The sequence below is a fragment of the Myotis myotis genome, unplaced genomic scaffold (genome assembly GCF_014108235.1).
Source record: "Myotis myotis isolate mMyoMyo1 unplaced genomic scaffold, mMyoMyo1.p scaffold_m19_p_16, whole genome shotgun sequence".
Lineage (NCBI taxonomy): Eukaryota > Metazoa > Chordata > Mammalia > Chiroptera > Vespertilionidae > Myotis > Myotis myotis.
The window spans coordinates 23,655,154-23,677,088 of NW_023416320.1; the positions used below are offsets into that span (position 1 = coordinate 23,655,154).

A 21,935-nucleotide genomic window follows, 5' to 3' on the forward strand; every position below is an offset into this window, starting at 1 on the left:
TAATATGTTACGAGATACACAATACACACTAGAAATCAATCATACAAAAGCAGAGAGATCTTGCTCATAGACTCATCCAAGGCTGAAGATGAATGGGACCCGCTTTTATAGATAAGGAAGCCAACTCTCAGGAAGGGCTGACCAATCCTAGAACTTGTACACATGTTACTTTGAGCAAGGTCATCCATGGGAGATAAAATACTTCAAGTAGAAACTTCCATTGCTCTCGGAATCCCTCCAAACCTCACATCTTAATTTTGTCTTAGATATACATTTCTTTATATTTAACACTTTAATTTCCAAATTTCACATAATTCAAGGTTCCCCAGACCATGATTTAAATAAGAATTGTGACCCCAAATTCCTACAGGAGCCCGGATATAAAATAATTTATGTCAAAAGCCAGTGGGTAGAATGGGGGTTACCATAAGCTGGAAACTTGTGACCTTGTTTCAGTTACCGACTCCACATCTGAGGCTCAAAGCAATGATTTCTATTGTACTTATGCTTTTGTTGGTTAGGAATTCATGGGGGGCTCACATGGGGGTTCATCCCTGATGCACGTGTTGTCCCCTCTTAGGGACGGAGATCCTATTGCCAAGATGGTTTCCTTGTCACACGTCTGGTACCTGGTGCTCCTTCATCTTCTGTCTTTCTCCACGTGGTGCCTCTTTTTCTACGGCCTCTTCATGGGGTTGGGCTTGTCACAGGGCAGTTACACATGTTATATGGTGGCTCATTCCCCTGAGCAAGGGTCCCAGGGGACAGGAGGTGGCTGCTGCTGGTGTTTGAAGGCCTAGGCCAGAAACTGACACAGCACTACCTCTGCCATATTTTACTGGTCAGAGAAGTGATGAGGCATTTCCAGATTCCAGGGGAGGGTGCCCAGACCCCACCTCTCCATAGGAGGACTACTGTCTTATTTACAAACATCTTGAATGTGCCATGATCTGGCCCAGATAGAGAGGGTACTGCATTCCATGTTGTTGTATTGTGAGACTGCGGCCCAGGATGAAATATTTTAAAATTATTTAAATAAAAGATGAAAATTTATATTTAAAAATGTGAAATATCCTGATTCTTAAATACCGGCAACTCATTCAAATTTTCTGCAACGCTGGCACGCCACATACTTGCAAACACGGCCCATGCTCACCTTTGCTCCAATCACTAAACCAGGAGTTTATAAAGTGCCGGGGTCCAACCCCAGCGGGTCCAGGGATCCCCAAAGGTGTGGACGGAGTCGGCGAAGAAGGAAGGACACGGAGACAGTGTTCAGTTGATCAGCAGCCTAGCCAGGATCTCTAGCCAGGATCTCCAGCCAAGTTCTGGTCTGGATCTCCAGAGAGGTTCTGCTTAGGATCTCCTGCCAGGGACTGTGTCCATGTTGTCTTGCTAGGTTCTCCAGCCAGGTTCAGTCACTAGGTTCTAGTCAGGTTCTGTTGCCAGTTTCTGTAGTCAGGTTCAGTCCAAGATCTTTTGTCATGTTCTCTCTCTAGTGAAGTTCTTCTGTCTCTAGAGAACGTTCTGTGTAGGTTCTGTGCCTAGGTTCCGTCTCTCCTGGTTCTGTATTCTAAGTTCTGTGTTCTAGCTGTCTTATTACATCTGTATTTATACCAGTTGATTCAATCCTATCAATCTCTATTACAAAGGTTAGGGCGTTTCTTATCTTCATTCCAGGGAGTAAAGATTATGTAGCTTAAGCATGATTGTTCGTAGTTAAAGTGATTAATTACCCACCTGGCACTAGTTAAGAGGTTTTATTCCCTCCCTAACTTCAGGGGAAAATCCCTACCTGGGGAAACAACCTTTCTCAGAGACCTTGGTTAAAACACATAGTGCCAAGAAGGTGAGCAAACATATTAAGAACAGTATGCCATATATGCCAGGTCCTTTGAAACAGCAAGGATGGACCGGCTCCCGGCAATAAAGGAGTTTTCAGAAAACACTGACATGTATTTGGAAATATCTGCCTACAACTGAAAATGAAGATCTTATGAGCTGTTCACCATGTTTGACAGATTTTTTTTTTTTTTTATTGAAAACAGACCAGTAAGCAAATAAGGGATCTTTCTATATAATTCTATCTCGACCCACATGAGAAACTGCATGTCTCCTATTCCAAGAATTCCCTTCTCCCATTTCTATCCTGGTCAAATCACAGCTTGATGGAAAGTACAGTAATTTTCATTTCTTATTGAATTTGACTAAGAACTGGAAATATAAGACAATGATGGAGGTACTGACTGAAGGCCCCAAAGGAAAGAAAAACAAAGAGAAGCCCAGAAACTAAATAAGAAGTAGAAACAGGCCAAACTCCACATTAGAACTTCTTAAACTCTCGTGACCGGATCACTTTCTGACTCTGACCTAGGGAATGTCCCAAGACTCAGTGTTTTGAATCAATACTCTAGATGCGTCTGAGGTAGGTGTTCCTGAACCATACTGCTTGTTCTCTATTACAGGGACAGGTTCGGAGAGTCAGCAAAACTGGGCCCAGCTATGGTACTAATCATGCCTCCTTTTAGGAGTTGATGGATCCAAGAGAAGAATGTATACAGTAGACTCCATTTCTCTGACTCGGGGAAGAAAATGCACTAAGAGTAGAAGACAGGGTTTCTAACCCTAATTTTACAGTAGTTAGCTAATTGAGCTCAGGGAAGTCATTTCCCCTCCCAGGGCCTCAGTTTCCTTTTCTGTAAGATGAGGAGGGTTGGCCTGGGTCCAACAATGACAAGCACAACTGCCCACATCCTGTGTTCACGGTGAACTCTGCTCACCCAGAGCACCTTCTGTCCACCAAGCCCTGGCCTGGCCTCATAGTTCTCATCTACCCAGCTATTTCCAACACATCAGTGTGAACACATGGGTCCAGACCAACTTTGTGGCCCTGGAAGAGGATCTCCATGGTCTCTTCCTTTTTGTTTGGTTGCATTACAGTTTTGGAGGGAAAGTCAGGTGAAAGGAAATCATGAAAGGTAGTTTTGGAGGAGAGCAAATCGTTTTGGGGCAGGAGTGATACAGAAGTGGTAATGTGCCACCTGAGAAGGGTGAGGCTGCCAAACAGTCTGCCAGCCACTCCCAGGCCCATCTGATTATCTACATGATGGAGGTCTTGGTGTGGTTTCCTCTAGCAAATCCTAATACTGGGACAATGAGCAAGAAGGACAGGGCTGGGGTCGGCATGAGCAAAATCGTGGTCTGCACACATATGACCCTCCTTACAGCTTACACCACGTGGCTCACTTGTCATGTTGTATTATGACAATGGAGTTGCATGTTTGCTGTGAAGTTGCCATCTCTACCACAGACCCACTGTGTGGAGTGGGAGTGGGTCTTTGTGGAAGGGGGAAAAGCAGACAGATCAGGCCAAACTAGGCCAGAGCTGCCACAGATTTGATTTACTGAAGGGTATTTGATGTAAAGGGCAAAAGCTTCGGACCAGTGGTGGGTTCGCTGTGCAACTTGGTCAAGTTACTTAAACTCTTTAAGTCTCCGTTATCCCATCTGTAAAATGGGAATAAGAACACCTTCTTGACAGGGATGTTGTAAAGATGAAGAAGGTATGTAGGGCACCCGGCTCATAGTAGTCAGTCAGTACATAGAAATTCTTTCCTTCTTTCCAGCCTCCAATCTGCCTTAAATGACTGTAAGGAAACAGAGCAAGCTAAGACAGCATCCTTCAGGCCAAAAACGAATGTGGAAATCTACATTCCTGTGCAGAGGAAGCTGGGCAGGTCTTTAACACATTGTTGATGTTCTGACTCACAACTGCTTTCTCCTTTAATTCCTCCCATCCTGCTCAAGTTGGACCAAATGTGCGAAGGTTGATAGTACAATGCCAGGATCTCGCCCACCAGGCAACACCTCCCAGTGCTGCTCTGAGGCCAAAGTTCCAGGAAAAAATATTACAAACTCTGTGTCATAGGCTTGCTTAGTAAGAATTATAGCAAATCTTTAGTAAAGTGATCAGTACATGCTTGCTCTAGTAAAATCCCTAAGTAATCCTTTCAACACTATAAGAGGTAGATACAACAATTCCCACTTTACAGGTGAGGAACTAGAGGCCAATATGGCTCATGGACTTTAGAAATGGGAAAGGAACTGGATTTTTCCCGAGTTCTTAACCACTATTTACTATTGAACATTCATGACTCTAGAAACGCAATAAAAAACCAAGTATAGGCCACTGTTCTCAGGGAATTTAAAGATGCAGAGAACAGTCAGCACCAGAATGTGGGAGTAATAGTGTAGTGTGGTGTAGAGCAGATCAGCTGAACAGTAAGCTCCCCAGAGGCAGGGACTTGGCTTCATTTTTTATTTATTTTTTTAGCATCTCTATTTTCTAGTGCAAAGAGTGGCTCTTAAGTGAGAGTTCAACCATTGTGTGTTGGATATATAAGCAAAAAAAAAAAAAAGAAAAAAAGAAAAAGACAAGTGCTAAGAAGGGTGATGGTGCCCAATAGTCTGCTACACATGGATATATTGGTAGGGATTCAAGGTCAAAGGAGGTCCCCAGGGGTGCAATGGAGAAGGCCAGCTTCATGGAGGACAGCATAGGGCATGAGCTGGGATTTGTAGAGGCCTACAAAGCACAGAGGACAGAGACACAGATCAATGGAGGCATGCTGCAGCATAAGCTTGAGGTACTGAGATCGTGCGGAGGATGGACTGCTTAGAGAATTATCTGCCTGCTAGTCAGCTTGGCAAGGAGCCAGCTAAGCCAACTCATAACTGGTAGGTTCTTGGTGTAGACTGGCTACTTTGGCAACAGGTCAACAAGGGCTGTGAGAACAAGATCAAAGGAAAACAGGCCAGGGTGGTCTAGACACACGATGTAAGGAAGTCAACTGGAGTGGGCTGGATCACAGGAAGCACAGTTCCCCACCCGGGGCAGAGGATATGCAAATATAACTGTTGGCAGCTGTGAAAAACATAGAGGAGGGCAAGTCAGCCATGAAGAATGTGGAGGAGGAGGAGTACCGGGGCGGTACGGGAAGAACACACACTGGAGCTGATCACCCTCTCCATTTGGCTTTCCATGCACCACAGCAGCCTTCCTGCTCTCAGGAGACCCTTGGTGCATCTGTTTACTCTGTACAATGAACTCAGAGAAGTCATATGTTCCAAGGGATAAGGCACAGGCTCAGCAAGCCATCAAATCCCTTTGGTAGGGTTGTCTAACTAGATGTATTAAAAAATTCCTATGTACATATATAATTTTATGTAACTTAATATATTTTTATATAAAGGCTAATATAATGTGACCTATAAATTTATACAAATAATTTTATCCTGGGCTAAATAGCGAAGTCTAAAAATGAGGCCACTGGCTCCATCCTTACCATTCACACCTAAGTGTTCTAAAAGTTCTTCTCTGTTAGTATATATTTAACCTGTGTGTCCCAGCTAGGAGGAAAATCATTACTTGGTAATGACCTCCATTCAGACCTTAGAAACCGTAATATTTTTTTTTATATTTTATTGATTTTTTACAGAGAGGAAGGGAAAGAGATAGAGAGTTAGAAACATCGATGAGAGAGAAACATCGACCAGCTGCCTCCTGCACATTCCCCACTGGGGATGTGCCCACAACCAAGGTACACGCCCTTGACTGGAAACAACCCGGGACCCTTCAGTCCGCAGGCCGACGTTCTATCTACTGAGCCAAACTGGTCAGGGCAGGAACCGTAATATTTTTTTACCAAAAAGCCAGAGGGCTTTACCTTGGGGGACTGAACAGCTCATCATTGCCTATACTATGCTTTAGAGCCTCAGGGACTCACAAGATGCTTCAAAGGCTTGGTGAAGAAAGGATTTGGGTTGTGACTGGGATTCCAAAGAACATCTCTAGGTTTGCTGATTCATTAGTAGGACCAATAGGACTCACCATGCAATTGTACTCACAGTTAAGATTCATTACAGAAAATGGATACAGAACCAGATCAGCACAGGGAAAAGGCACATGGCAGGAAGTTGGGAGGAAACCAGGCACAAACTTGCAAGAGATGGCTCCCCATGGGGTCACACAGGATGTGATTCCTCCAGCAAAGCCAACACGCATGAAATGTTGGCCACCGGGGACGCTCACCCGAGGCTCAGTGCCCAGGGTTTTTACTGGGGACTGATCACACAGGCATCCTCTGCCAACCATGTACCCCATCTCCACGCTCCCAGAGGGAAAGCATTTGTACAGTTTAGGCACATGAGCCATTCTGATCAAGGAGTGTGGGACCTCCCCTGGAATCCAAGTTTCTGACACCTGCGGGGGCCAACCTTGCAAGCAGGACCGTCTAAGAAATACAGCCTCAGGTCTGCTGTGCCAGCTTTTTCTATATGATGGTCCAGTAATTCCAACAAGCCCTATGTAACACAGACACTTTTTGGTGATTATTAAAGGCTTTGAGAAGTACTGCAATTTAAAAGACTGTTTTATTTTTTTAAGTCAATATTTTCCAAACTTATTTGATATCTATCTCTCTATCTCCATATATATATATATATATATATATATATATATATATATATATATATGTATGTGTGTGTGTATGTGTGTGTGTATACCCAAAATGATTTTCTTTATTTTCAGATTTAACCCATTAGAATTAATAATTATTCAAAGTATGTACACATTTTTGGGGGACACCAGATATATATGTGTCCTTTTGGATACTGACATTCTACAGAATACCATTTGGGAAATTCTGAACTAAATATATACACATGCATCACCTGTTTGGCCTCAGCTTTCACCACTTATTTTTTTTTTTTTTTTTATTCTTAGTTAAGGTATTACAAATGTGTCCTCATCCCCCCCATTAACCCCCAACCTCCCCCCCCCCACACACACACTCATGCTCCCATCCCCCTGTTGTCCATGTCCATTGGTATGGCTTATATACATGTATACAAGTCCTTCGGTTGATCTCTTCCCCTTACCCCCGCCCTCCCCTACTTTCCTTCTGGGGATTGATAGCCTGATTGCTGTTTCTCAGTCTTTGAGTCTGTCCCTTTTCATCAGTCTATGTTGTTCTCTATAATCCACAAATGAGTGAGATCATGTGGTATTTATCTTTCTCTGACTGGCTTATTTCACTTAGCATAATGCTCTCCAGTTCCATCCATGCTGTTGCAAAAGGCAAGAGTTCCTTTTTTTTTTACCGCAGCATAGTATTCCATTGTGTATATGTACCACAGTTTTCTAATCCACTCATCTGCTGATGGGCACTTAGGCTGTTTCCAAATCTTAGCTATGGTGAATTGTGCTGCTATGAACATAGGGGTGCATATATCCTTTCTGATTGGCGTTTCTGGTTTCTTGGGATATATTCCTAGTAGTGGGATCACTGGGTCAAATGGGAGTTCCATTTTTAGTCTTCTGAGGTAGCTCCATATTGTTCTCCACAGTGGCTGCACCAGTCTGCATTCCCACCAGCAGTGCAGAAGGGTTCCTTTTTCTCCACATCCTCTCCAACACTTGTTGTTTGTTGATGATAGCCATTCTGACAGGTGTGAGATGATAACGCATTGTCGTTTTGATTTGCATCTCTCGTATAATTAGTGACTTTGAGCAGGTTTTCATATGTCTTTCGGCCTTCTGTATGTCCTCTTTCGAAAAGTGTCTATCTAGGTCCGTTGCCCATTTTTTTATTGGATTGTTTATCTTCCTTTTGTTAAGTTTCATGAGATCCCTGTAAATGTTGGAAATTAAACCCTTATCGGTGGTATCATTGGCAAATATGTTCTCCCATGTAGTGGGTCTTCTTGTTGTTTTGTTGATGGTTTCCTTTGCTGTGCAAAAGCTTTTTATTTTGATGTAGTCCCATTTGTTTATTTTCTCTTTAGTTTCCATTGCCCTAGGAGCATTATCAGAGAAGAAATTTCTTCGGCATATGTTTGCGATTTCGCTGCCTGTGGATTCCTCTAGTATTTTTATGGTTTCCCGTCTTATGTTTAAGTCTTTTATCCATTTTGAGTTTATTTTTGTGTATGGTGTGAGTTGGTGATCTAGTTTCATCCTTTTGCATGTATCTGTCCAATTTTCCCAGCACCATTTATTGAAAAGACTGTCTTGACTCCATTGTATGTTCTTGCCTCCTTTGTCGAATATTAATTGGGCATAGTGGTTTGGGTTGATTTCTGGGGTCTCTATTCTATTCCATTGATCTATATGTCTGTTCTTGTGCCAGTACCAAGCTGTTTTAAGAACAGTGGCTTTGTAATACAGTTTGATATCTGGTATTGAGATCCCACCTACTTTGTTCTTTCTGAGAATTGTTGCAGCTATTCGGGGTCTTTTTTTATTCCAGATGAATTTTTGGAACGTTCGTTCTAGATCTGTGAAATATGCTGTTGGTAATTTAATGGGGATTGCATTGAATCTATAAATTGCTTTGGGTAGTATGGACATTTTGATGATGTTGATTCTACCAATCCATGAACACGGTATATTCTTCCATCTGTTTATGTCTTCCTCTATCTCTTTTTTCAGTGTCCTGTAGTTTTCAGCATATAAGTCTTTTACCTCCTTAGTTAAGTTTATTCCTAGGTATTTTAATTTTTTTGATGCAACGGTAAATGGGATTGCTTCTGTAGTTTCACTTTCTGTAAGTTCACTATTGGTGTAAAGAAATGCCATGGATTTCTTAGCATTAATTTTGTATCCTGCTACATTGCCGAATTCATTTATTAAGTCTAATAATTTTTTGATGGAGTCTTTAGGGTTCTGTATGTACAGTATCATGTCATCTGCAAATAAGGACAGTTTTACTTCTTCTTTTCCAATCTGGATGCCTTTTATTTCTTCTTCGTGTCTGATCGCAATGGCTAGTACTTCCAGTACTATGTTGAACAGGAGTGGTGAGAGGGGGCATCCCTGTCTTGTTCCTGTTTTTAGGGGGAATGGTTTTAGTTTTTGCCCATTGATTATGATGTTGGCTGTGGGTTTGTCATATATGGCTTTTATTATGTTGAGGTATGATCCCTCAATTCCTATCTTGCTGAGAGTTTTTATCAAGAAAGGGTGTTGGATTTTGTCAAATGCTTTTTCCGCATCAATTGATATGACTATGTGGTTTTTCTCTCTCAATTTGTTTATGTGATGTATCACATTTATTGATTTGCGGATATTGTACCATCCTTGCATCCCTGGGATAAATCCTACTTGGTCATGGTGTATGATCTTTTTGATGTACTGCTGGATCCGATTTGCTAGGATTTTGTTGAGGATTTTGGCATCTATGTTCATGAGGGATATTGGCCTGTAATTCTCTTTCATTGTATTGTCTTTATCTGGTTTTGGGATTAGGGTGATGTTGGCTTCATAGAATGAGCTGGGAAGTGCTCCTTCCTCTTGGATCTTTTGACATAGTCTGAGGAGGATAGGTTTTAGGTCTTCCTTGAATGTTTGGTAAAACTCCCCTGTGAAGCCATCTGGCCCCGGGCTTTTGTTTGCTGGAAGCTTTTTGATTACTGCTTCGATTTCCTCCATAGTTATTGGCCTATTGAGATTTTTAGATTCTTCCTGGTTAAGTTTTGGAAGGTTGTATTTATCTAGGAATATGTCCATTTCCTCCAGGTTGTCTAGTGTGTTGGAGTAGAGTTGTTCATAGTATTTTCTAACAATCCTTTGTATTTCTATGGGGTCTGTTGTTATTTCTCCTCTTTCATTTCTGATTTTGTTTATTTGGGTCCTCTCTCTTTGTTTCTTGGTGAGCCTGGCTAGAGGTGTATCAATCTTGTTTATCCTTTCAAAGAACCAGCTCTTGGTTTTGTTGATCTTTTGTATTGTTTTTTTGGTCTCTATGTTGTTTATCTCCGCTCTGATCTTTGTTATTTCCTTCCTTCTGCTTACAGTGGGCTTTTTTTGTTGCTCTCTTTCTAATTCTTCGAGTTGTAGAGTTAGGTCATTTATTCTCATTGTTTCTTGTTTCTTGCAGTAGGCTTGTAGAGCTATGAACTTCCCTCTCAAGACTGCTTTTGCTGTGTCCCATAGGTTTTGGATTGTTGTGTTTTCATTGTCATTTGTTGCCATGATGTTTTTTATTTCTTCTTTGATCTCACTGGTGACCCAGTCGTTGTTTAATAGCATGCTATTTAGTCTCCATGTGTTTGATTTTTTTGGATTGTTTTTGTTGTAGTTGATTTCCAGTTTTATGCCTTTGTGATCTGAGAAGATACTTGATATGATTTCAATTTTCTTGAATTTGAAGAGACTTTGTCTGTGACCCAATATATGGTCTATCTTTGAAGATGACAAATGTGCACCCGAGGAGAATGTATATTCTGTGACTTTGGGGTGAAATGTTCTGAAGATGTCAATTAATTCCATCTGATCTAGTGAGTCATTTAGGATTGATGTTTCTTTGCTGAGTTTCTGTTTAGAGGATTTGTCCAGTGGAGATAATGGGGTGTTAAGATCCCCTACTATGATTGTATTGCTGTCAATCTCTCCCTTGATCTTCTCCAGAAGATTTCTTACGTATTTGGGTGCTCCTATATTGGGTGCATATATATTTACCAGAGTTATTTCTTCTTGTTGGACTGCTCCCTTTAGTATTATGAAGTGGCCTTCTTGATCTCTTTTTATGTCCTTCACTTTGAGATCTAATTTGTCAGATATAAGTATTGCTACCCCGGCTTTTTTTTTCACTTCCATTGGCCTGAAAAGCCTTTTTCCATCCCTTCACCATCAGTCTGTGTGCGTCTTTTTTTGTGAGGTGGGTTTCCTGTAGACAGCAGATATATGGGTCATGTTTTCTTATCCACTCATTTACCCTATGCCTTTTGACTGGGGAATTTAATCCATTTACATTTAAAGTTATTATTGATAGAAACTTGTTGGTCGCCATTTTTGTTCTTTACCGCTGCGTTCCTTCTTTGTTTCCTGTTTTTTCTATTTACAGCAGACCCTGTAGCATTTCTTGCATTGCTGGTTTGGTTGTAATAAACTCCCGTAGACCGTTTTTGTCTGTGAAGCTCCTGATTTGACCCTCAATTTTGATTGATAGCCTCGCTGGGTATAGTATTCTTGGATTCAGACCCTTCCTTTGCATGACTTTGTATATTTCATTCCATTCCCTTCTTGCCTGATGTGTTTCTGTTGAGAAATCGGTCGCTAGTCTGATGGGGGATCCTTTGTAGGTAACTTTCTGTCTCTCTCTGGCTGCTTTTAAGATTCTTGCTTTGTCGTTGGTGTTTGCCAATTTAATTATTATGTGCCTTGGTGTCGGTCTTTTCGGGTTCATTTTGTTTGGACTCTGTGAGCTTCTTGGATTTGTGTGAGTTTTTTCCTCCCTATATCAGGGAAATTTTCTGTTACTATTTTTTCAAACAGGTTTTCTATTCCTTGCTCAGTTTCCTCTCCTTCTGGCACCCCTATTATTCGGATGTTGTTTCGTTTAGCATTGTCCCAGAGTTCTCTTAGGCTCTCCTCCTGCTTTTTAATTTTTTTTTCTAGAAGCTGTTCTGTTTGGGTATTTTTTTCTACCTTGTCTTCTAGCTCGCTGATGCGGTCCTCTGCTTCTTCTAGTCTACTGTTGATGCTTTCTATTGAGTTCTTTATGGCAGTGATGTCGTTTTTCATTTCTTCTTGGTTTCTCTTCATTTCCTCTTGGTTCTTCTTCATTTCCTCTTGGTTCCTACACATATTGTTGAATTGGTCTTCCATTTTTTTCATCCACCTTATGACCATTACTCTGAATTCTTTCTCTTACAGGTTGCTTGCCTCCATTGCCTCCATTTCGTTTACTTCCTTTTCTGATGATGCCTGTTTTTCTCTCATATTTGGGTTGGTTCTTTGTTTCACCATGATTTCTCTTCTCAAGGTGTTTGGTTATGTAGTTCTCTCTCTGCTGCACTGATTCAAAGGCACAAAATACAACACAACAAGGCACAACGTACAAGGCAACAAACTAAATGCATTCACAATATTAATAACCCCAAATAAAGGTGACCCCCCGAGCAAAGAGAATTAGGGGATATAGAAGAAAAAAGAGAAAAAGATTAAAGAGAAAAATAAAAAACAAAAAGGAGTGCCTAAATGAGATTGGGAAAAGGGAGAGAAGAAAAAAAACAAAAATAAATAAAAAAAAAAAAAGTAAGAGAATGAAATAGAGGTGGGGAAGAGGCTATTTGTATGGGGAGAGCGAGGGATTGGAAATTAGATATATAAGTAGGGTGAAATTTAGACAGTGGTTAGAAAGAAGGAATAGGTAAAATCCAAAGCAGGAATAGGGTAAGAGAAACAGGACAACAAAAGGGGAAAAGTGAGGAAGAGAGTTTTGGCTTAAGGGTAAATGTGAGCTAGAGAGAAATGATGCTAAAGGAACGATGAAAATAGTGTGTATAACACTAATCCCAAAATAAAATAAAGAAAAATTAAAAAAATAATAAAAAATAAAATGACACTTGAAAAAATGGTAAAAGGATAGCAATAATACTGGTTAAAAAAATGTAGTAATTAAAAAGGTAAAATCAAGTGATGAAAAAATAAAAAATAAAAAAAAAATAAAATAAAATAGGTTCTTAATGAAATGGTGAAAAAAGAATTAAATATATATATATATATATATATATATATATATATATATATATATATAAAAATATTGGGAAGTGAAGGTGCTTCAGATCTTCCACTCTTCTTTTTGGCACGCCTCAGTCCTGCCAGGCATTCAGGGGAGTGTTGAACTTCCCTGCAATACACTGTCCCTCCGTGCAGTAAACCACAGACCTGATTTTAAGGCAGCTTGTATTTGTTTACCAGACTGCCTTTATTTGTGATCGCAGAAGAGACAGTTCGTGGCTCTGCCTCTGGGTGGCAGTGTGTCTGGATTGACCTCCGAGGCTATAAGTCCTCTCTATCAGTAGGGTTTTTTTGTTTTTTGTTTTTTTCCTCTATGGTATTGGGAACTGATTCAGGAAAGACCACTGCCCAGAGCTGGTTCCTTGCCACTGCCCGCTGTTTCCCAGGCTCCCCAAAAAGAACTTTCCCCTACAGGCTCTGCGAATGACCCCAACTGGGGAATCCCATGCACTGGGTTTAATAATCAAATGCACGGATCTAAGGGGAACTGTAACAAGAGCCTGATAGTTGTGCGAATTCGCAAGCCTCCACCTTCCAGGTCTGCGCACAGTCTCCGCGCGCAGTCTCCGCGCGCTCACTCGCCCCTGGCACCAAGCAGCCAGCAGATTGGCAAAGTCCAAGGCTGCTCCCTTACATCCAGTCCAGCTATGGGCTCATTTTTCGCGTTCCCTTCTGCCAGCAGCCCTGTGGGGCCCCTTCCCCACTCGCGGGTCACGCTGGTCCCAACGGCTGCAGACTCTGTGGGGCGCAGATTCCGCCCCGCGCACGCGAGCTCGGTCCTCCCTCCAACCCGAACTTCAAACCGCACCTTTAGGGGATGTCCAACCTTTCCGTGAGAAGAAGCAGTGCTCGTCTGAGTTCAGGTAGTGACGCTGCTTGAATCCCTTGTTTCCAGGTTAGTAGCTGGTCTCTGGATGCTGGCAACAACCACCCAAGATGGCGCAGTCTCCACTGCTTAGCTGGCGCACCACGAGAGGCTCCAGCCGCAGTCTCCAACCGTCCTTTTTTTCCTGGGGGTTCTCAGTCTTTCCTAGCTGCAGACAGTCTCTCAGCTGAAAATCCTCTGCTTATTCGGGCTGCATGTTACCCGTTTCAGCTGCTCACCCTTATCTGCTCCAGGACAAGGCACAGGACACGTCCGTTTATACCGCCGCCATTTTTCCTCCACTCTTCACCACTTATTAAATACACGAATAACAACAGCTCGCACATATATTGCACTTACTGTGTGTTAGGAGGTTTTTGTGCCACAACTCATTCAATTAGTAAGAGGCTGGACTAGGTGACCTCTGAGCACGGTACCGCAGCACATTCGGGTTAAGAGTGCAGGCCGGGAATTTCACTCTCTGAACTAGTTTCCCGGCTTCGCCTGTCGTCAGCTCTAGGACAGCTTTTTTATCCAGGGTGCACCTCCATTTCCTTATGAGCTGAGTGGTTAATACCTAGTAAGAGCTTCCAGTGTGCTTGTTGACTATTTAAATAAAAAGTTCTTTCCAACTCAGAGTTTAGATCCCGTTCCTATGCTATGAATCACGGTAAGGTGCAGACAATAGATAGTGGCTTCGGAGCCTATAGGAGGGGATGCTCAGGTAGAGGTGGCCCGAGGGAGCCAGAACAGTGCCAGGTGGACCTCCCTCCAGGTTACTGGAAGCCTTGACACCCCAGGCCAGTCAAAGCCAGAGCCCAACTCCAGGAAGTAAAGGCAGATGTCACAGGCCAAGAGGCATATTAATTTCCTGGGAGTCTAGGACCAAGACCAACAACAGAAGCGAACTGCTTTTGACTGTAAATAGAGCAAGACTCTAAACCTCCCTCAATTACACCTGGCAATTCAGTCCATATGTTTGAAGACAGACACCTCGCAAGAAAATCCCCTCTGAATCAAGACTCATGCAGATCCACATGGTAGAAAAAAGAACAGGGCAAGATGCCAAATTGAAAAATGACAAACTGCTACCAGGAGAAAGCCAATGTTTAATATGCCTTAACACTTCCTCTCTATCCGTCCTCAAGCTATCTCCAGCTGAGGAATGTTCTGTATAACGGAGCCATCTTTCACCGAGATATATGAAGAGTCAGCAGCGTCATTCTGCTAAGCGAAGGGCAGTGATGTATTCTGCAGTGTGTAGGTAGATACAGGTGGGTGGAAAAGGTGTGTCTGTGTGTCAGACCCCTGGGTGCACTAGGGTGTGCTCAAACAGTTCCTTGAGTAAGGAATTTTGAAAGGGCTTGGTGAAGAAATTCAGCTGATATGTCCTTGAGATAATCCTAGCTTTGTCATATCCATAATTGTTCTTACAGATAATTCCTTGTGGCTGTTTCCCTAGGATTCACCTCTTTTTGAAGTCAGGATCTAAAACATTCCATATACTTTCCTAGTGCCATGCCTATGCATCCATCACTAACATTGGCTGGGTGCCTGCGTCCAGTATATGCTAAATAAATGTGTGTTGAATAAATGAAGGTATTTGTTCACCCGTCCTTCTGCTTTAAATACCCAATATGTGCCCCATCCTGACCCAGCAACATCTTATGTCAAAGCCTCTTTCCTCTCTGAACCCTGCCTGCCTCCACCAAGGAGTACGAATTCTCACAGCACATAGCACCAGGTGAGCAATAGTGAAAGCATTGTGGGAACACCTAGTTTGTTTCAGGCACTGCTCCAGGCCTTTTAAGGACATCAACTCTTTTAACCCACACAATCACCTCTAAGGTAGGTCCTTTGACAGGTGCAGGGCAACAAAGCCCAGTGAAGAAAGCAACTTGCCCAGGGTTCCATACCTAGGAATTAGCAGATGCCGTTTCCCTAGCTGCCTCACTCATAGTATTGACCACCTTACGTGTGGCTTATCATGGTCTAACCACTCCTTGGTCCATGTGAGGGCTAGCCTGGGAGCTATCTGGGATGGGGCAGGGATGTTACTCATGTTGTTCCTCAATCAATAGAACACGTTGAAAAACCCATGTAACACGATGTAACATGAACCCTGAAAAAAATAAAACCAAGGGTTTTGTGGTCAGACACATCTGGGTCAAGCTCCAGCCTCTCCAAACCTTAGCCTTGTCCCCTTGACCATGTCAGTTCATTCTCTCAGGACCTCGGTTTCCTCCTTATAAAATGGGAGAAGCACTGGCGGTGTTTCTTGTGAGAATTGGTTGAGTTACAGAACATGAAGTGCTTACTCAAGTACCCAGCATGGAGCTTAATCAATACTTAGACTCATGTAAATGTTCGTTTGTTAACCATTCTGCCCAAGATTTGCCTGGAGGCTAGTGGGTATCCTGCAAATGTCTATTCGATGAATACATACATATATGTCTCAATGTGAGGACCAATACAGAAAGAACCACACAGAAAAGCTAATTGTATTTTGGCTGTCTCAAAACACATCTTATTTCTAGGATGCAAGCTTCATAAAATATGCGTAGATTGGTGTCTAGACCGCAGAGTAGTAGATTCTGAAATGTGGTACCAAAATAGTCAGATTCATTATGGGAAACCTGCCTGCCTCTTACCAGCTTGTCCTTCCTTGCTTTACATTTCTTGGTGTCATACCTAGTTCTGATATTTTACTTCAGTTCCTTTGATCACACCCTATCATCTCCTTGACATGTCTCTGTGACAGTCAAGAACACAAAAATGCTCTTTCTTGCCATGTAGGAAAGAATTCTTCAAAACTCCCTTTTCCCACAACTCCATCTTTATAAGCTATATGCTCCTTCCTCTAAATACTGATGCAAAAAATATTAATTTGATAAATGTAAATCTCTGTCATTGATTAAGTACAATGAAACTGCCAATTACTTAAGAACTGTGGTCAACTCCTTAGGGTGTCTGACTGCCTCACAATGACCACAGGGGTGTCTCTGGGAAGCAAGCAAAGGACATTACAGCTCTGCCACTGGCTGTTGCTGATTGGCTCAAAGCTGGGACAACCAAAGTTCCTGTCCAGGGAACATGCAACTGGGATGAGGAGGGGCAGAAAATAATTGGGAGCAGAAAGATGAGAAGTTGAGAAAGCACTGGGGAGAGGTGTGAGGTCTCTAGCCTAATAGTTAGAAAACTTGAAAGGGGTGAGAAGTCATCTGCCAGTCCGTGACAGGAGTCACAGAGATATCATGCATAGGGAACAAAGCAAAGAGATAAAAGGAGAAACAAGAAAGAGAGGGCTGAGTATTGTATGGATCCCTGCTGGTTTTCCAATTCACAGTCTGCTTCTTCCCAAGGTCCTGCTGCCTCCTGGTGCTGAGCCCTGCCAAAGACTTCTGTTTGTATCTCAGGAAAGCCCCACCAAGCCCCACGGTTTTGCTGAAGTCATCTTTCTGTTCTGTGGAACCACAAGAAGCCTAACTTAACCCAACGGCAAAACTATGATTACAGTTAGGGTTATCAGCAATAGTCCCTACATGCATTCAACACTGTGCACATTTACAAACTGTTTAGTATTATTAATATCTCCTACAAGCAAGGAGTGGATTAATGCTGCTGGAGCAGCCATCCAAGAACGAATAATTGCACAGCAGCTGGAGGTTGAAAGGCAAGCCATAGAGAGAGTCTAACTAAAACGATTAACTAATATGAGAAGTCATCAAATCACTGGCGATGATTCCATCTATAAGAGTCCATCAAGGTTGGATGATTGTACATCCGTAAGACAGTACAGGGAAATGTTTTTCTGCCAGGAAAGAATAGGACAGTGAAACAGATGGATTGCTGTTTTTAAGCTGAAGATTACAGGAGGACAAAAAACTGGTTCAGAAAAAAAGAAATGGCTACCACTTCCATGGTTCCTAAGAAATGTGCTGTGTTCCTACAGATGCCAATAAAGCTTTATGCAACTGTCAATTTAATAATGGAAGTGCCACCGGAGAGTCATATGCAACAGAGAGCAAATGGAATAGACAACGGGGAAAGGTGGTGGGTGGGATCTGAATTAACGAACCGTGTTTGAGAAAATGACTGAGGCAATAAAAAGATCAATAGGAAACCAGGCCATACTCCAGGAACTGTGGGTTTCTCAGCAGAATATTTTAAAAGGAGAGCATTTTATTGACTCGTCCCATTTTTAATGCACTAAGACGTGTAGCTCAGGTGCCTGTTGTCAGCGCAGAAATGGGTACATAATGAAACTTAAGCTCACTGTCAAGCCAGTGGACAACTGATAAAAAGGAGCTTCGTCACATACCTCAGATAAAAGAACAATAGAAACATTGTTCCAGATAAGAAAATACAGTAATTATGTTGCTTTAGAAAATTTCAAACACCCAGGAGAGAGTCAAGAAAAAAACAGAAAGCACCCTTAAGCCACTATCCAGAGACACCACTGTTAACGTTTTGATGTGTTTCTCTCCAGTTTTTTCCCCCCGGAGTGTAAATATACACTCTTATTTTACTGTTTATACACTATTCAAAAATAACATTTTGACCCTCCTGTATATGCTATTTTCATATGCTTCTTTTCATTTAATATCTAGTGAGGATTTTCTCTTTGTCATTACATATAATTTCAATGCTGCATTATGTTCAATTGCATGGTTTTGCAATAATTTAACCAACACAATAGATGTTTATATGGTTTCCATTTTACTGTATGTTATGGACTAAATGTTTGTGTCTTCCTAAAATTCTGAAGCCCTAATGCCGAAGCTTTAATCCCTAATGTGATGGTATTGGGAGGTAGGGCCTTTGGGAGTTAATTATGTCCTACGGGTGGATCCCTCAGGAATGGGATTAGCGCCCTTATAGGACAGAGTGCTCTCTCTCTCTCTCTCTCTCTCTCTCTCTCTCTCTCTCTCTCTCTCTCCCCCCCCCCCCACCCCACTGTGTGAGCACCCAGCAAGGAGCTCTGTCAGCTGACCCCTCCTCCATGACTCCCGCTCTGCGCAGACTCGTTTAACACAGACCCTCCTTTTACTCCCTCTGGTTTCTTCTGTTAGTCCCTGGTGACTGAACAACCCTTGTGGGTTCCTCTGCTAAGTAACTGTTTCTTCAAATAATCTTTACATTCCCGTCTGATGTGTACTGAAACTTTTAATGAATGTGTATATTACATGGTATAACTCTGAGAATATCCTTTATTTATAAAAAGCACAACAAAATGAACACTATGTTGATTTATGCTAAATATCCAGAGGCTTGGTGCAGGTAAAATACTCATACCAATCCTGTGAAATGGAGGAGTGGTCAAGATTCTACCAACTTCTTCCCTGACATTTCAGAAAGTCTCACTCATCTAATGTCCCTCAATTTCCTTCCCTCTGTAATGTTCACAAACCACATACATCCCCCTTCCCTGCAGCCTTTGCTCACACTGCTACATAGACAGAGTGGTCCTTTAGCTTCCTCCCTACTCCTAAGCTCAAGCTGATGTCCTGCTTCCTTCCTGAACACTTGGAACCACCACCATCTCTCCTCAGTAGTCAGTACCCACATAGGGCCACTTAAACTGGCATTACATTATACATTCAGCCCCTCAGTCACACTAAGCACATTTCAAGTCCTCAGTAGCCACATGTGTTCAGGCTACTGTGCTGAATAACACAGATCTAGAATATGCCCATCATTTCAGAAAGTTATATTGGACAGGGCTGTTCTTGAGCACTTGATTACGGATGACTCCAATGAATATTAAATTATAAACTATTTTTCTCCAGTTGCAGAGTCAAAGAATAATAATGAAGAGTCTGCCTTCTTCATTCTGAGTCCAAAGTGTGCTGGGCACCCAAGGAGATAGTAAATGCACTTGTTGACTTGGGTAATGACCATGATGATTTGTCTGATGAGCATTAAAGGAAGTATTAATAATTAAAACAAGGGTATAGTGAGAGTACAGACTGGACAATTTGGAGGTCGTGGTGGCAGGGATTCTTCTAGTCCCCACAATAATAAAGGCAAAAGCTCTGTGTCCTATAAAATGTCCTACATATGTAATCATATAGAATCTATATAAGATATTGAGGGCGGTTCTTTAACAAGTTACGTACCCTGATCAAACGAAATCATCAAAGGGACTCAAAGGCACATTATATATAGAAGCTTCTATGCCATCCTCTGGACTTGCTCATAGACAAAGAAAGACTGTCTTAAGGTGTTGGTACACTTTTGACTGTGATTCTGGTTGACAGAGAAACTGGCCTGTGTCAGAAGCAATGTCATGGAAGTGATACAGCTCTATATCCTATACAGTGCCTTCTCTCATCTCACCAGCTTGAGGTTATTGAAGAATTTTAACAAATATGCAGTGTCTGACTTATTGGAACAGCCTTATATAATACACATTTCAGCCTGCTGCTTATCTCTGGAAAGAATGTGTTCTTAGATGTAGATCTACTTCTTATCCACCATGTATTCAGATATGTGCTAATAATCACTCTGTAAAATCTCCCTTTAATCCTCATAGCAACTCAGTGAACTCAGGTATTTTTGTTCTTATTTTACAATAGAAAAATCTTACTTTCCGAGAGGATACCTCATTAACCCCAGGTTAAATAGGTGGTGAAGGATGGAGCTGAGATAGCACGCCAAAGATCATGCTTAGGGTCACTGTGTGATAGTTTATCCTAATGTAGACAGGACAGGACAGGGCATATCGCCTCATCATGCTCTCTCTCCTCCTACAGCTGCTTGTCCCCCTCAAGGCCATTTCTGATATTCATTTGAACAAGCCTTCATCTGAAGAGGCTAGTGATATGCACAGACACTGATGGTGGCTCAGTGAGGGAGGCACACAGGGGACACTTGGAGCCTGTCCCTCTAGCTCTCTTAATTGACATAAATTTTAATGTGAATAAAGGTCAAGACTGCTTAGTGGTCAAGCGACTGGACCACTCTCAAGGCATAATTCCTAAATTTACATGATCAGCGCCAATCCCCATTCGATCTCCATACTTAAGACATCTAACTGCTTTCTTATATGTTTCAAAGGGAACTCAAAGTTAACATGTTACAATCAACTTCTTCATTTCCCAGTCAGGCCTCTCCTCACATTGCTCAGCACAGGTTCCTCAATCTATGTAGCAGCTCAGGCCAGGAACCTGGACTCAGTCTTGATTCTCTCCCTCCTGGTCACATCCAATCCATCATCAAGTCCAGTTGATTCTATCTGCAAACAGATTCATCCCCATTCAGTTCAGCGGCCACCCCCCTAGTTCCAACTATCATCTGTTCTCAGCTGGATTTCTGCAGAAATCAATGTGTAGACTCCCCAGTTCCACCCTTACCTCATCCAATCTACCTAGTATTCTCCACATAGTTGCAAAAGCAATCTTTTAAAAATGTAAATGATTAACACAATTATACAGGTTTCAAGTGTACAATTCTATAATACATCATCTGTATATTGCATCGTGTGCCCACCATCCAAAGTCAAATCATTTTCCACCACCAGCTTGAGATTATTGCAGAATTTTAACAAATATTCAGAATTTTAACAAATATACATTTGAGCCCCTTTAGCCTTTATTACTCCATCTCCCTTCCCTCTGGTAACCACTATATTGTTGTCTGTGTCTATGAATTTTTATTTGTATTATTTATTTGTTGCTTTTAGTTTTATATCTCACACTAGAGGCCCAATGCACGAAATTCGTGCAAGTAGGTAGGCCTTCCTTCCCCCGGCTGCCTGCTTCGCAGGCCCTGGCTGATGGCTTCAGCTTCGCAGCCCAGGCTTTCGCAGCCCCAGACCTGCCCTCCGCCCGCACTTGCCTTGGCCTGGCACTGCCTGCGTCTACCGCCACACACCCCCAGTTGCCTGGTTCCCTTGTGGAGCACGCCCCCCCCCCGCCCCGATTGATTGCCCCACATCCACCTTGGCTGGCCTGGCACCAGTGTGTGTCATAGCATAGTCGTCCAGACAGTCTTTCTGCTGTTTGGTCGTTCAGTCAATTTGCATATTATGCTTTTATTATTATAGATATGAGTGAAATCATATGGTTCTTGACTTTTTCTAACTTATTTTGCTTAGCATGATATTCTCAAGATCCATCTTATATAATTTTATTGAACAATGTCACCCCAATAAATTCAAAATTAAAAAATAATTTAAAAGTAAAAAATTTAATTTTATTATATTTAATCTTTCATTTGAGATTATCCTATTATCTAATTTTATCAACATGATTCAATAAAAATATTTGTATAACAGGGAAAAATAGGTAAATGAAATCTCATCACTCCTCTGCTTAAAAATCCTTTAATGGTCTTATTACACTTAATGAGACCCTATTCCAAAGTTTTAACGTGGTTTCAAGGTCCTGAAGGATCTGGCCCCTGCTGTGTCCAGGCCACATGCCCTTGAGTTTTGTGGTCCAACATGTGGTCTTTGTTTAATCCCTAGATCAAGCTAAATAAACT

At 42.0% G+C, this 21,935-nt stretch overlaps 1 protein-coding gene across 3 annotated transcripts in view; it reads right to left on the bottom strand.

The window, feature by feature from the left end:
- The window catches only part of SAMD12 (sterile alpha motif domain containing 12), a 349,257-nt gene that overhangs the window by 114,566 nt on the left and 212,756 nt on the right, over nucleotides 1-21,935 (bottom strand). The gene's annotated exons all lie outside the window — the stretch shown is intronic.